Source organism: Delphinapterus leucas, chromosome 1 (assembly GCF_059928025.1).
Source record: "Delphinapterus leucas isolate spDelLeu-1000000601 "Yukka" chromosome 1, BTC_Dleu_Yukka2, whole genome shotgun sequence".
Lineage (NCBI taxonomy): Eukaryota > Metazoa > Chordata > Mammalia > Artiodactyla > Monodontidae > Delphinapterus > Delphinapterus leucas.
In genome coordinates this window covers 108,204,830-108,221,750 of record NC_143129.1, presented here as the reverse complement: position 1 = coordinate 108,221,750, position 16,921 = coordinate 108,204,830, and the positions used below count along the sequence as shown (strand labels likewise).

The 16,921-nt window shown below is 47.2% G+C and overlaps 1 protein-coding gene across 2 annotated transcripts in view; it reads right to left on the bottom strand.

Annotated features, from left to right (window-relative positions):
* Positions 1-16,583, bottom strand: part of BCAR3 (BCAR3 adaptor protein, NSP family member) — a 156,982-nt gene extending 140,399 nt beyond the window's left edge. The window contains exon 1 of one of the 2 annotated variants that reach the window (XM_022553344.3): positions 16,340-16,583. The gene's annotated coding sequence lies outside the window, so the exon portion shown is untranslated. Of the gene's footprint in view, positions 1-2,050; positions 2,843-16,339 lie in introns of those variants that run through there. The other variant, XM_022553343.3, reaches the window with a different exon arrangement.
* Positions 16,584-16,921: the final 338 nt, after the last annotated feature.

The following is a 16,921-nucleotide window of genomic DNA, read 5'->3' as shown; positions in this document are numbered from 1 at the left end:
CCCCCTATGGCTAGCAGCTAGTGGTATAGCTACAGAACATTTGCATCATCATAGAAATCTCCACAGGACAGCAGTGAGCTAGAGTGACTGGGGCTAATTTCGTCTGGGCGGTCAGGGAAGCCCTCTCTGAGGAGGTGTCTTGAGTTGAAACCCCCAAATGAGAAGGAACCAACATCTCACAGGCCTGGGTGAGGGTGCGGGGATGAGGGTGGGCAGACAGTTCCGGGCACCCTGGGGCAAAGGTCCAAATGTAGGCGTGAGTCTGGCAAATTCGAGGAACAGGAAGGTTAGTGTGACCGGAGCGTACTCAGCTGGAGGCTGGGGAGAATGGAGAAGGGTGAGGTCAAAAGGAACAATAAAAACAGCCGGCGGCCAATGAGTGCCGTATGCCAGGTGTCCATGAGGTCAGTTCTATCACCCTCTTTTCACAGATGAGGACACAGACATAGAGAAGTAGACACTTTAGCCAAAGTCACACAGCTCCTGAGCGGACAGAGCTAGGATGTGCACTGGCTGTGGGACGCGTAGGCCCTGTACAGTGCTGCCTCTCCACAGAGACGCCCTGGGAGGGCTTGGGACCCTATCTGGACGTGATGGAGAGTCACTGCAGGCTCTTATGCAGGACAGTGACCTGACCTATTGCCCTTTTAAGTGCTTGGTCTGCTCATAGTGGGAAGAATAGACTGCAGAGGGGGTTACCTCATTAATCCAGGGATAACATCACTGTGGCTCTGACTAGGATAGCAGCAATTCTTTGTATTTTTTAAAGCCTAGTGAACACGGCATTTCTATTTTGGGGAGCTGTCTTCAAGGACTTTGGCAGAAAAAACAATGCATCCTTTCTTTAAAAAAAAGCAAACAAACTCCAAAATACAGTAGACATACCCCAATAATCATTTAGGGACAGGAAAGCCAGTTTTTGCCAGTCTCACCTAATTCCACTTAAAGATTCTTTCCTGTATTCTTTAGATTGTTGTCAAATTAAGCCAACGAACTTCCTAAATTGGTAAGTTGGTTCCAGCTCCACCCAGGGTTGCTGCTACAGCTAGGAGAAGAAGGTGGAGCCTTAACTCAGGAGGGAACCCAAAGTGTAGGGTTCGTGTGTGCCAGAGGACCTTGTGAACTGTGCAGTATCTAAACATCCTGATCTTGAGCATTTAGAGGGGGAGTTGCTAGGACTGCAGTGATAACCATGCCTCTCCAGACCAATACATCCTCTGACACTGACGTTGGATGTGGCGTGTGTGTTTTCCAGGTTCTTTTGTAACAGAAGGAATAAAGGCAAACTGATAGACCTCCCAGGGAGAGACGCATGAAGGTTGTTTCACATAAATCTCCTCTGAGCTCCTGCACACGACTGCCTAAGGTGCTTATATAAAACACAACTTCTAACCCCCTCCAGCCGTTAACACTCCTCCTCATCAAATTCCTATTGCTTCTTTTCCCACAGGGGATGGGATTAAGGGGCGCAAGATGGCTCAGCTAGTGTTCCCCTTCTAGCCACAGCTGCTTCCTGAGGCCCAGAGCGTGGTGGCCTGTTTTGGGGTGCAGGTTCAGGTCGAGGTCACATTTCTGTGGTGTTCCCCACACCTGACACCCTTTCACCTGTGTCAGGTTACCTAACCTCTCTGTGGCTCCCTTTCTTCATCCCTAAAATTAGGATAATTATTGTTAACTATTGTTCTATCTCACAGTGCTGTTGTGAGAACTAAATAAGTTAGAATTAAATAAGTAAAACAGAATGATTATCATTGCTAGTGATGACATTAGATTATCATTACCGGAAGGGAGAGGATAGGAAAAAAGGGAGCCAAATCCAAAGCCCAGCCTCGAGGCAATGACCAATAAGGATCCAGAATCACCCAGGAAACAACCACCCCGGAGCCTCTGCAGGTTAGTCAGGGGATTCTCCTAAGCTCCAGATGCTGCCCCGGAAGTAGTCACTTCCTAGGCTAGATCAGCACCACCCTGCCGCCCGGGCCACAGCTTCACTGGCTCAGCATTGCCGGCACTGTGGGGCAAAGCAGCAGACAGCCAGGCTGCTTCCTACCTTGCCTGTCTCCCTCCTCCCAGGTTGACTTTGGTCAGATGCAGCAGCTCCTACAGGCTTCTCGGTTTGGTGTGAGGAAGTTAAGGTAGCACAGGCAAGGCTGGGGCTGCTTTCCGTGGTTCTGTCAGAGGGTGAGTGACCCAGGCCTCGGGGTGGTTGGACCTGGGCCTGCAGCCTCTCCTGGGATTGCCTGCCGGGGCGGCTGAGCTCACACTGCCCATGCCGCCCAGATGCCTCTTTGCCTATTGTCTCAACAGCTGATGATAGAATTCTAAGTAACAGTGACTCACAGTACAGCAGTTCCTTTTTTTCTCCAGAGCTGTCTTATGTAGATCGAGCCTTTCTCCCAGGTAAAGAAGGCCTTTACCTTTCAGTAGAAGTAGAGGGAGGCGAGGAAAATGTTGTGATTAGGAACAAAACAGTCTGAGTTTGAATTTGGCTCTACCACTTACAAAGTCGTATGACCTTGGACAAGTTATTTAATCTCAGGTTCTTTACCTACAAAATGGGGATAATAACAGTACTTACATCATAGGGTTATTATGAGGGTTAAACGAGTTAATATCTGTACAGAGCTTAAAGCAGTGCCTGGCACATAGTAAATACTTATATAAATGTTTTAAAAGTAAATGTACAATAATAGGAGATTGGTTACATGAAATCTATATAACAGAATACTACACAGTCATTAAAATCTCTGTTATAAAAGAATTGTGATATGGAACTATATTCATGATCTCTTACTAAGTGAAATGACAGACTCTAAAACAGACCACGGTATACCATTATTGTTGAGAAGAAAATAAATCTATATACATTGAAAAATACACTAAAAGCATATACACCAAAAGGGTGCTTTTCTATCTTATAAAATATCTATGTTCTGGGAGTTAGCTCAGTAATAAAAAGCAATAAGAAAACAATAAAAATTATTCAGTAATAAAAACAATAACAATTATTCAAATGTAGTAGATATACATAATCCAGAATAAGTGATCATGCTTTAAAATGGTGATGATAGTAATAATGATAGTTCCCGAGCCCAGATCATTCAAACCTGAGACTGACAGGTGACCACCACCACATGCTTTAATGATTAGCCAAATGTTATTATTGAAAAGAAAAAATAATAATATCGCATGCTTAAATGGCTATAACATACTTCTGGGAATAATCAAAGACTGACCATACCAACAGAGCCAGATTTAAATCTTACCTAAGCAACAGGTGACCAACATATGTAAAATAAACAAAGAAGGAAATGGTAGTGTGTAGAAGCAATGAACTGAGCATGCTTTGCAAGGTGACGAGTGAAGGGGAGTCACGAAAGTGGCCTGTGTAGACAGGATGGGGTGGAGAAGCATTCCTCCAGCCATTGAGTCAGAGGTTTCAAGAAGGAAACGGAACTTCAGGGGCTGCTAAAATAAAGGAAGGAGATAAGCAGCTCCCTTTTACTGCTCACTTGTGTAGAACTTGAATGGAGAAAAGGATAAGAACTGCTCCCTGAACCATGACGTTCAGTAATGAGCAGACTTCTCAACTCTGTCCCCAGGCCACTTCTCACCACTTCTCACAGCCTCACCCAGAGGCTTACAAAACAATTAAAACCCCAGACACACTGCATCTGGGCTCTGGTGGATGGGGCTAATGTGAAAGTGAACCCTCTGTGTGTCAAAGAACAGGCAGTAGGCTGAATCCAAAAACCATCCTAACTTCACTTCCAAGACCTGGCTGTGCCTGGTGCTCCCGTAACACTCACCGCTTCACATAGCCCTTTCCCAGATCCAACCAACAGTGGGTCCTGGGCAAGTTGTCATGATCTTTTTCATCTCCATGTTTTTAGCTCACAACTTTTCTCCTCAGCATCCGTTACCCTCAGAGGATGTAAAGAACTTCGAAAAAAAAAAAAATACTTGTTGTGAATTCTGAAATTGTACTGGTCGAATGAAACTTCTGACTGACAGAAACCGGTTTCAGTTCCCCCTTCTATCTTTGCAATGTCACCAACATAAAGTCCCTCATATAACTGACCCTATTCACAAACCATGTTGAAAGCCACATGAAAAGATCATTGCAATAATCCACTAAACGCCTGAACTAGCTGGAATTACTTCTTTCTTTCCAAAGCACCATGGGGTCCTGGGGCTGCCTTAGCCCCTCCCAGGGCTGTGCCCAGCACACAGCAGGAGGAGGCTGGCAGGCTGTTCTCTTTCTCAGCGAGAGCTGGCCGTGATTAGAATACCCAGATGCTTTCTGTTGATGCTTGTGCGGGATCAGCTTCTAAGCTTATTAAAACAGGGGTCACACAATTTGTATCAGGAGAACTGATTGCACATTGGAAGAAGGCAATGAAAAGAATCACTAGGAGAAGAGCCACAATCACCTGAAAAAAGAACTCCCTGTGTTTAGACAAGGGAGGGCAGGGGAGCCGGATGAAGTCAGAGCTTTTTCCTTCCAAAAGCTTCTGGTTCGAAGCCAGGGAGAAGGAAGGGACAAGCACTGTCACGGGCTTCCTGAGGGCCCCTGACTGTGAGGCGCATGAGGTAACACCAGGCCTTCCCCGAGGTGAGGATGTTTCCCTTGTCCTTTCAGCAGGACCGGCTTTCTGACCCCAAGAGTTGGAGAGACTACACTGATTTACGGCCACGTCTCTTTTCCCTTCCTTCTGATCCTCCCAGTCTGTGGTCTGTTCAAAGCACCCTCAAGGGAAACAGAGGCCAATGAATCTGCCTAACCGGGAAGTGGTTTTGAGCCAGCGCCGACACTGTGACACACACTTTGTCTTAAAACGGGTCCCTTGCGCTTCAGTGGAGCACAGCTGTGGTCTGTGCAGGTGTTTGCAGAGGTTCCCAGAACAGAGAGCCCTCTGCCTCTGTGTAGGGGACCCTGTACAGGGATGTCTTCAACCACTGGCGTTGGATGAGGACTGGCCCTGGTGAGGGCTCAGCAGGCAGCCCTCTTCTCAGTTCCCACACAGAACAGCAAGGAGGAAGGAGGGGAATATCTCCTGGACTAGAGATGGAAAGAGAAAAAAGAAGGCAATTTAGGGCTTCCCTGGTGGCGCAGTGGTTGAGAGTCTGCTGCCGATTCAGGGGACGCAGGTTCGTACCATGGTACGGGAAGATCCCACATGCCGCGGAGCGGCTGGGCCCGTGAGCCATGGCCGCTGAGCCTGCGCGTAATTTAGATGGAAAAGCTGTTGCGTTTTTTTAAAAAAAATTCTATTTATCATTTACAACTTTAGATTGGTGGGAAAAAATTCTTTATCTGATCAACGTAACCTTTCTCTGTAAGAACTGGAGTTTTGCTTCTATACCGTTATCTCGGTGGAATCTATTTCCTTGATGGAACAGCATGTAATTCTTTCACATCTCTATCTCAAATATATACTTTTGAAAACAGGAAAAAAATATGTTATCTTTCCATAATTAAGTCACAAAATAAATAGATCTGCTCAGTGCTGTGTTTGCTTTGCTTTCCTTCTGCAAAGCTGTTTTAGGGAACACATATCTTCAGATTCCTTTTCACGAGACAAAAAAAAAGGTTAGGCCAGCTTGACCAAATCCACAAGGGAATGAAGTGAGTCCAGGAGCCCCAGTATTTTCAAAACAGTACAAATCCATTCCTCGTGGGACAGGGTATGGACGAGTGAGATGTTGAAACCCAAGAGAGGGTGGCCAAGAGGTGGATTCTTCCCTTGTGTGTCTTGCACCTGCTGGAAGGGTCATCCTGGAAGCCGGGCAAGCATAGCTATGCTGTGCCTGGCACAGCTGGGGCTGGAGAAGCCTTCCCCTCATGGTTCAGGTTTTTGCCACCTCTTCCTTTGCCCCTTGAAGGGTACTTCTGAGTGGGGAGGATTAAAACCCCAGCATCACTAATTTGGAGAGAACTTATCCTAGCAGGGCTAATCCGAGAACTCAGTGCAGAGCCTGAAGAACCCACCGAGCTCTGCACAACCCCTCAGCTGCAAATCTCATCACTCTTCCCTAAAGGATGGCTGGTAAGGCTGAGAACCATTCCCCAAAGTGCAGCCCTGAGTGACGGCTGTGAATTCAAATTCCTGAACCGTGACTGTGTTCCAGCCCAGGGTTAGCTGCTCCCCTAATCCCACTTACCTCCCTTTCCTCTCCATCTGTTTATTTTCCATTGAAGTGACCGTTCCACTCCTTGAACTCTTAACACACACTGCTTCATGGCTGAGTTTTTCAGGTTTCTGAACACCAGTGTCTCCAAGAGCCTCCTACACCCGCTCTATGTTTGTAACTCTCTTTTTTTTTTGGTACGCGGGCCTCTCACTGTTGTGGCCTCTCCCGTTGCGGAGCACAGGCTGTGGACACACAGGCTCAGCGGCCATGGCTCACGGACCTAGCCGCTCCACGGCATGTGGGATCTTCCCGGACCGGGGCACGAACCCGTGTCCCCTGCATCGGCAGGTGGACTCTCAACCACTGCGCCACCAGGGAAGCCCTCTAACTCTCTTTAAGTGACCGTTTCGCAGACTCCCTATGCTTCTCTGTGGCACCTTGTCCCTCTCTCACCTCCCCTGACACTGGCCTTCCCTCTCTGCCTTCTCCTTTCTGGCTCCTCCTTCCTGCCATTTTTCTCTCTTTTCCACACTCTTTCTTTACTCCCGCCCTCCTCTGCTGCCCACCCCAGCCCCAGCACACCACTGACCCCCAGGGTACCTGGACCTCACGGGAGATGAAGTGCAGCCCCTACTGAGGATGCCTGACTTGGTTTCTAAAGGGTTTTCCCCAATTCTAATAGTTACAATTCACGATTAAGGCCAAAGAAGGACGGTATTCTTTTCACTGTGCTGCTACCCTCTTCACCTCACGAGTCGAAGGACCTGGACTTCCTGGGGCCCCAAGGCCTGGTCCCCTAATAATCTAGTTTCTTATTGTCCCAAAAGAAAACTTCTTAGTAAGACTCACTAGGCCACACCTTTCGGCTCTGGTCTCCACTGACCTTTCAGTTTCATGCAGTGTCACGCTTGCTCTCTGAACTCCTGCCACATGGTCCTCCTTCAGTTTCTCAAATGTGCTATATATGCTCTTACCGTAGGACCTTGGGTCATGCTATTCCCTCTGTCTGGAACATTCCACCTCCTCCATCTGCTTTGTCTAGTTAACTCCTTTTGTTATCTGTCGCTGTGTAACAAATTACCCCCAAAACCTACCAGCTTAAAATGGCAAACATTTGTTATCTCACAGTCTCTTTGTGTCAGGAATCTGGGAGCAGCTTAGCCAGATGGTTCTGGGTCAGGGTCTCTCAAGAGGTTACATCCAAGCGGTCAGCCTGGGCTCCAGCCATTGGAGCTGGAGGATCCCCCCAACAGCTTACTCACTTGGCACTTGGTAGACCTCAGTGCCTATCAGGCTGTTGGCATGGCCTCTCCGTGGGGTGCCTGAGTGTCCGTAGCATGTGGAAGCTGGCTTCTCCCAGAATCAATGATCAGAAAGAGAGAGAAGGAACCCAAAACAGTAGCTGCGGTCTTTTGTAACCTAATCTTAGAAGGGACACATCAGACTTTCTGCCATATGCTATTGGCCAAGCAGACCAACCCTGGCACGGTGTGGGAGGAGACTACACATGGTCTGAATACCAGGAGGCGGGAGTCACTGGGGACCATCGTGGGAGGCTGGCTTAATGATTCCTTTCCCTTGACATATATCTGTAGGAGTTTGTGATTAAAGTTTATGGTCCATTGGACCATAAGCTTCTTGAGAACAGGTATCTGCTTTGCTCATGTATCAGTCAGTTTTTGGTATAAAACAAACCAAATGAAAACTTAGTGGCTTTTAAAACAAAAGTGCTCATTTATTATTCCTCAAGTGTCTATGGGTCATCAGAGTCCTGCTGACCTGGACCAGGCTCTGCTGATCCAGCCAGGCTTGCTCATGCACCTGGCATCAGTTCTTAGGTTAGCTGAGGCTGATGGGCCTGAAATGGTCTCCCTCCTCTGTCTGGCAGGGTGGCTGGCCATCCGCTAGGACAATGAAAGTGAACGGGCCTGTGTCTCTCATTATTCAGCAGCCTAGGCAGGGCGTGTCTGCATGGCAGCTCTAGGGTTTCAAGAGCACAAGGCCTCTGGAAAGATTTGGAAAAGGTACAGTGTCACTTCTGCCACTTTCTATTGGTCAAGGCAAGTCACAAGCCCAGCCCAGATTCAGAAGTGGAGAAATAGACACAACCTCTAAAGGGAGGAGGCGAAAAGTCACACTGCAAAGGGACTTGGATAATGGGAAGGGGAGAATGCCACCGTTTTTCTAAACAATTTTCCACGGCATACCATAGTACCCCCAGAGCCTAGCACAGTGCCTGGCACATAGTAGGTACTCAATTAAAAGAGTATTTCTTTTTTTTTTTTGGCGGTACGCGGGCCTCTCACTGTTGTGGCCTCTCCCATTGCGGAGCACAGGCTCTGGATGCGCAGGCTCAGTGGCCATGGCTCACGGGCCCAGCTGCTCCACAGCATGTGGGATCTTCCCGGACCGGGGCACGAACCCGTGTCCCCTACATCAGCAGGCGGACTCTCAACCACTGCGCCACCAGGGAAGCCCAAAAAGAGTATTTCTTGAATGAATGGGTTTGAGCACTTTACCTTTAGTTGTCCTTATTTTGCTCTTGGCTTGTCTCCCTCACTGTTATGCCGGTACCTTGGAGACAGGGAGGAACCTGTCGTATTCATGTTTGGGGTCCCACAGCATTGACATGGCATTGGACTTGTGTGGTAATGAATAAATGTATCGCCAACGCTTTTCAAATGCTCTCTGTGCATCTCTACTGCTTTGCCTTCCTCAGAGTTTAAAATCTTCCACAGCAGATTTGCATAGGCTTTGCAATTTGACGCCACAGGATCCTAAATCTGTCCTTTACCCGCTGTGTGACCTGGGCAAGTTCCTTCACCCAGCTGAGCCCCATTTTCTTTTTCCACAAATGGGGGTGCCCATCTCAGAACTTCTGTAGGGTGCAATTGGACAGGCGAGTGAACACTGTGGCAGGTACTGAATAAACGTCATCCCCTTCCATTTACCCTAATACCCTGCATCACCTTGACCTCTGGCCTCTCCAGGCCCAGCCCTGGCTCACTCCGCCTGTCCCCGGAAAGCCACGTCTGTTCCACACCTCTCTGGGTCTCTTGAACACTATCAGTGGCATAAACATGAGTACAGCTAAGCTCCAATTAGCAGTGCAGTTCCTGCTGCCCCAGATGGGCAGGACGACTACCAATCACAGGTGATTTTTGCCACCACCTGGCTCAGCTCTGTAATCCTGAGGCCAAGAGGATCTTCCTCTGTGCCCCTCAGGTGTCTAGAGGCCCAGCTGCCTTCTGGTGCTCTGTCCTATTGCTGTCTGCCCTCCAGCCACTGTAACTGTGCTAGCCACTTAGGTCCACTTTGTAACCCTGTAGACATTTCTTCTTCCTAGGCTGGCTGTCTTATCTCTATGTCTTGTCTTTTCCTTCTTTAAGTCTCCTTCTTGCTTCCTGTGCCTCAACGAACTCCCATCTGTCTTACCATTGTCGAGCTTTTTCCATATGTCAGGCCATAGGCTATGTACTTGATACTAACTGTCTCAGGAATTCTTACATCAACCCTATGGCATAAAAACTATTACTACCATTTCCTTGATGAAGAGGCTGAGGCTCAGAGAGTTCACATAACTTGCTCCCGGCTACACACTTGGTGGGTGGTAGAACCAGGGTGAAACCTGGCTTCTGATCCCAGAGCTTTTACCCTCTCCCCCACTTTATACCCTTTATCCTCTTGTTGCACGTCTCGTGGCAACGTCCTGCTAGAATGTTCCTTCTCCTGTGTGGCTGGTCTACATGTTATTGGTGTTTTCTTAAAAATTACCACCTTCCTCCTCAGCTCTTCATTCTCCTTTTCCTCTAGGGCAGTGCAGTTCAATAGAACTTTCTGTAGTGATGGAAATGTTCTCTGCATTGTCCATTATGGTAGTCACTAGACACATGTGGCTTTTGAGAATTTTTGATACGTGCCTAGTATGACTGAGAAATTGCATTTTAAATGTTATTTAATTGCAATTAAGTTAAATTTAAATAGTCACATGTGGCTACTGGCTACTGTATTGGACAACTCCAGGGTCTCACCTTCGTGGAGAGAGGATGGGGCGTCAGGGTGGGGAAAGGGAGATGGGGAGAGAAGCAATTTGATGAAGCCACAGGACTATTTTCTCATGAATATTGAACTAAGACTAAGGTTCTCATAAGGAAAAGTCATTAATGATGTCCTGGCCCAACATGCTTTCCTGGACTTCTGCCCTCCAATCACCAAATTCCTGGTGATGTCAGCAAGAATGCCAGGGCCTAGGAATTATGTTGAGCCTCTTCAGAGAGATGGCCTTCCTCTGCAACACGCAGATTGAAATGAACTCGTTCCAATTAGGGAAAGAGTGAGGAATCACTGCCGTGAGGTTTCCTTCTGTGTGTGCTGCTGAAATCAATATTTAGTCAATACAACCTTTGGCCTGCCATTTGCCATTCTATAGATCTTCCCACACTATAGAATTTAATGCAGATTTTAAAACTCACAAGCAATGGTTCCAGAAACTGAAATGTTATTTTCTTTCTTTTTGAATCAAGACAGTTTCCAGGACTTCGACACAAAGAGACCTCAGAAATGGTTTCTTGATTGATATAGTGAGCCTTCAAAGATGAACAAATTTCTATTGGGAAAATCTGCCCAGTTCTGGAGGTAAAACAGTCATTCTTTTACCCATTTATTCATCCAGCTTTTCATCTATCCACCCAAAAACATTTTCTGAGTTCTTAGCAAGTTCTAAAATGCAGGTAGGGAAGGGGGGGGTTAAAAAATGAGAAAGACAAATAACTTTTATACATTCAACTTCTTTTTAATTTCCAAAGTAAATAGGTAAGTTTCATGCTAGTAACCCAAAGGACATATGGCATTAAGTCCGTTCTCTTAGTATCTTCTACCAGGTATTTTTTTTATCCATTCATTTAATTATCAAATATTGTCAAGTCCCTGTAATGCACAGCCTGTCCATTTAGTTACTGTCACAAGAATTTTGAGGTTATAAAGCACTTAAACTGTACTTTTATTAGGGAAGTTACCTCAATAAACCACAATTTCTCTCTTCACATATCTGCTTCTCTCTAGGGTGGGGTTCCTTGAGGGTTGGAACACCATCTTCTTGACTGCAGTGTCTTTGCTCCCTAGAACACTGCCTGGTGCATAGTGGGTGCTTATTAAAAGTTCCCTGAAGGAACATCAAACCACAGAAAATGTGACATTTGTCTAGATCCGTGATCCACACTGCCGGTGGTCTGTCTCCAGCATAGAAGTCAAAATCCCAAAGGAATCTGAAGTAACTTGCGCTGAAATCAGCCTCCCAAGAACTCATTGAATCCCTAGCTTCCTTAGTGATATTTTCATTCTCTAGTGTCTTAAAGGATAAGAAACTCTCTAAGGGCACTGATCACAAATAGGACCTTCTTTCTTTCTTGCCTTCTCTCTCTCTCTGCATATGTTCTGAAACTTCATTGAGTTCAAAGGTTATCCTCTATCGACTCCTAACAACACAATATTTGGTGAAGATTTAAAGATTATAATACTGCTATCCATGATTTTCATAGCTTCATAAACTGTCACACCCATTTTTGACTTGTGCCTTTACAGATCAAAAGGTGTTCTTGGGCTTCCCTGGTGGCGCAGTTGTTGAGCGTCCGCCTGCCGATGCAGGGGACATGGGTTCGTGCCCCGGTCCGGGAAGATCCCACATGCCGTGGAGCGGATGGGCCCGTGAGCCATGGCCGCTGAGCCTGCACGTCCGGAGCCTGTGCTCCGCAACGGGAGAGGCCACAACAGTGAGAGGCCCGCGTACATCTTTCATAAAGTCCAGTGACAAAAACTGTATAAGGTATTTATTCATTTATTTGAACATTTGCTGAACAAATGTCTATTGCATGCTTACTATGCACCAGGCACTGCAATTCCATGTTGAGTTAAGACCTAATAAGATTATAAACCAGAAGTACCTTTTTGTTTTCCCTCCCTGCTTTGCTCCCTTGCTCAACATCTAGAGCAAACATTATGTTGCCTGTTATGGGCTGAACTGTTTACCCCCAAAATTCAGATGTTGAAGTCTTACACTCCAGTACTTCAGAATGTGATTATATTTGGAGATAGGACCTTTAAAGAGGTAATTAAGGTAAAATGAGTTATATGGGTGGATGCTAAACTAATGTGGCTGGTGTTTTTATAAGAAGAGGATATTAGGACACAGACGTGTACAGAAGAAAGGCCATGTGAAGACACAGGGAGAAGATGGCTATCTATAAAGCAAGGAGATAGACCTCAGAAGAAATCAACCCTGCTGACATCCCGTTCTTGAACTTCCAGCCTCCAGAACTGTGAGGAAAATAAATTTCTGCTGTTTAAGCCACCCAGTCTGAGGTACTTTGTTATTACAGCCTTAGCAGACAAATACTTTGGCAATTCATCATCCCTGTGTATATCTTCTCTTTTTTCTTCTGTTGTTTTCTCTTCCTTCTTTGTTTTATTTTGAACTGTTGATGATCTCTTAGAGATGTTTTCTTTACTTTTCACTTGTGTGTTTTCTTTCTCTGACTAGTTTGTAAGTTCCTCAAGGAAAAAGCGAGGGAAACAAAGCACTGTCTTTGGGATTTTCACCTGCCCCTGTGCAATAAATGGAGCCATTTTAAAGGTAAGGAAACAAAGGTTCTGGGGAGATCAACTAAATTGTCCCAAATCTCCCAGCTGGCCGGTGGTAGGGCTGGGGTTCTCAGCAGGCCTGCCTTGTTCCAAAAGCTACCAGACCTGCCACCTCACCAGTCTGCCTCCTTGAGAGCCTGAGCTGGTGGCTCACGATTACTTGAACACCCTAGAGAGTTGAGCTCCAGGCTGGCCCACAGGAGACACTCCAAAACTATTTATGGACTTGATTTAAATAAATGCAGATGGTTTAGCTGATCCAGGGCAATTAACCCCAGAGCACTCCTTCTCTCACATTAGGGACAGATGGCAGCTCTTGGGGAGAAATGTAAAGACCTGAGGTGTTATGAACCATTATCTCTTCCTCTCCCCAGCTGACAGATAAAAGCTGCAGGCTTGGCCTTCACTATGCACTTTTTAGATTTCTGTCAGAACAAGCCACAAACCTTAATGCATTTGAGTAGCGCTCAGCCAACTTGCAATTATTTGTGGTGACAGGGAGCAAAGATGGCATCTGCCGAGGATGTTGACATCTGCCAACACCACCAAGTTTCCCTGGACCAAGAATGTCAAAATTTTTCTCCAGCTGGAGGACAAGTGTTTCATCTCCTGCAGAGAGGTCTGCAAGCAGTGGATGCCGCAAGAGCCCCGGCCAGGCTGCTGGAGCGGGAAGGGCACGAGGCAGGCCAGGAGCAGCCTCTGAAGGAACCAAGCTCTACTGTGGTTGAAAACACTCTGGGAACAATGGCTGTTTAACTGCTCCTTTGGCAGTGAAAATGCTTATAAAAATAGATCTGACCTTTCGTGCTTTTCTAATTTTGCACCATGTGTATTTATTATCTATTCAAAAATCAATGAATTTTTTGGAAAAAAGACCTGCATATTCTTACATGCAAAGCCTGAAACAGTGTAAAGTTGACTTAAGAACACTGGCCTGGAAGTTCCTGGAACTGGATATGAGTTCCTACACTGCCATTAATTTTGTTTCTAAGATACAGATTTCTCCTGCTTAAAACTCTCAGAAGCCCAATCACTTACAGAATAAATTCCAACTCATTAGCTTGGCCTATAAGATCAGGGGTGATCTAACTTCTGCCTACCTGATGTAGATAGACACTTACATAGGATTTGGGTGCAAGTTGTACAAGATCCCCTGAGGGAGGTGATCTTCAGAGCAAGGTAGGGCAGTGGGGATGTGAGAGGCAGGGAAGGGAGGAATGCCTATAAGGGTGCTTTATGAGCTGGTGGCCACTGTGGGAAACTTGGTCCAATTTCCCTGGGTCCCTCGGAGAGACTGTGTAGATGCACGTTAGCGTTATCTGATCAAGGGCTAGGAAGCTGGGGAATTTGTTCATCATCTCCCTTCCTCGTTGACTGACCTGAGGGCATTGACTCCTCAGCCCTTCTGGTTTGCTTCATATGAGAGATGAACCCACTCTCATGACCAGAGAATGCATTGAGGCAGGGAGATTGGAGGTGCCTGAGCTAGCAAACTGCAGATGGGCTGCACAGAACATGAAAGTGGCCACAATACTGCACAGTTCTTTCCATCAGGAGGTGGAATCTATTTCTTTACCCCTTGAATCTGGACTGGCTTTTTGGGGAGTAGAAAGCAGAGGTTGTAAGGTTATAGGAGGTCTTGGCCTGGGCCTCAGGAGACCTTACAGCATCTGCTCTTATACTCTTAGAACTGCTGCCACCATGTGAATAAGGCCAGGCCAGGCTGCTGAAGGATGAGAGGCCATGTGGAGCAGAGAGGAGTCATCCAATTGAGCACCCCCAGATCAACAAACCCCCAGCCAGCTGACCAGCTGACCAGAGACACGTGTGAGCCTCACCCAGTCCAGCCCAGAAGGGCAACTCAGGTGAGCCTAGCCTAAATTGCTGAGCTTGTAATCACAAACTAAATGGTCACTTCTTTAAACCACTGAATTTGGGGTGGTTTTTTATGTAGCAAAAGCTAACTGATATAGCGTTTAAGGGAACTGTCTAAAGCTACTGGTAAGCTCTGAAGTAGGCAAAGGGGCACCAACATCTTCTACTACACCACCTGTATTAGCTAGCTATCACTGTGTGACAAATCACCCGAAAACACTGCACTTAAAACAGTGAACATTTCATATGGTTTCTGGAGGTCAGAATTTGAGAGGGGCTTAGCTGGGTGGTGCTGGACCAGGGTCTATCCTCAGCTTACAGTTAAGTTGCTGGCTGGAGCTACAGTCATGTAAAGAGGATCTGCTTCCAAGCTCACTCATGTAGCTGATGACAAGATTCTTTAGTTTCTTATGGGCTGTTGGCTGGAGGCCTCACTTCTTCACCAGGTGGGCCTCTCCATAACACTGCTCTCAGCACAGCTGTATTCTACTGGTCAACACAGATCAACTGTGGAACAGTGCAGGTGAGGGCTACACAAAGACGTGAATACCAGGAGGTGGGGGTCACTGGGAGCTACTTGGAGGCCGCCTACCACACTACCTTTTCCCTGTCATTTACCAATGTCCTCTGCCACATACTCCACCCTTCAAATGATTCATTCATTCCCTGAACACATAATAATGATAACGGCTATTACTGGTTTTGCAGGCCTACTAAGTGCCAGGCGCTGTGACGGCCAGTTTATGTATAAAAGCTACATCTTTCTTGATCCATGAGCCCTTGTCCTCCGGGAAAAGATCTCCTGTTATATTGTGACACAATAAGAAATATAGGGACTTCCCCGGTGGCGCAGTGGTTAAGAATCCACCTGCCAACGCAGGGGACATGGGTTCGATCCCTGGTCTGGGAAGATCCCACATGCCGCAGAGCAACTAAGCCTGTGCGTCACAACTACTGAGCCTGCGCTCTAGAGCCCGCGAGCCACAGCTACTGAAGCCCACGTGCCGCAACTACTGAAGCCCGCCTGCCTAGAGCCTGTGCTCCACAACAAGAGAAGCCACCGCAATGAGAAGCCCGCGCGCTGCAACGAAGAGTAGCCCCCGCTCGCCACAACTAGAGAAAGCCCATGCACAGCAACAAAGACCCAACGCAGTCAAAAATCAATCAATCTGTGACTCTGTTTAAAAAAATATTAGAAAAAAAAATAAAGAGCACTACCTCTTTCTAATCTTAAAAAAAGAAAAAAATATATATATTTGGTCTTCATCCCCAGTTCCTGGCACAGAGCTCTTAAAAAAAAAAAAACCCTTGGAATTTCTGAGTGATAGGTGTAAGAGGAGTGTCTTCTGTTATCCATAATGAGCCCCTTTCAACCATCCCCGCCTCCCCTGGATGGCAGTGACTTCACACAGCCAGTCCCCTCCCCGGGCCACAGCACGTAGTAGAGAACCAGTCAGGGGGGCGCTGACGGGCTGCTCCCTGCTCTTGCAGCTCCGCGGGTGAAGAACATGACTGCTGCCTGCTTTTGTATCTTTTCCAATTAAAGGAACTCAGAATCTTCTATTTTAGTTAAATGAACAACAGCAACAAAAGGTAGAAAAGATGAGGACATTCTGAGGAGCAAATGGAACACACACCCACCCATACCACACACACTGGTCCTGGAAGCCTGGTCCTTTAGCTTTCTTGTTACCTCTTTCTTGCTTGGGAGGCGGAGAAAAGAAGGAAGAAGCCCGCTGGAACCCGCAGCGCTCTGTGCCTTTCCCTGTGCTCTTGAGGTGCACGCCTGCTGGGAGTACTGGGGGTGCATCAGGGTGCTAGGTGGCTACAAAGAGCCTGAGCCAGCTCCCTGGGCGCTGCTGGCTGAAACCATGCTCACCCCTGGGAGCGGTGCACAGATAGCGGCCACCGCAAGTGGCTGGACTGGCAGCTCTGGATGCCTTAGATGTTCAGGGCTGCCTCAGGCTGGAAACATTTCAGAGGCATTTAGGTGGGGCAGGAAGGAAGGGCAGGGAAGGCTCCTCTGAAGTCAGCACAGTGTGAGCCAGCAGTGACGGGGATGGGGGATGGTTACTTAGTTCCTGCTGTGCCCTGCAAACTGGAACCCAGGGCCAGTGGCTCAGAATCCTCAGGAACCTCTTGAGTCTGGTGGAATACAGCAGTGGGCTGCCCGTGTTGTTCCCTCTGCCTAGAAAGTCCATCTTCACTTTGTCTACCCAGAAAAATCTCAGCGCCCTTTCCGATCTAACCTGAATGCCCCCTCCCCTGGGAAGCC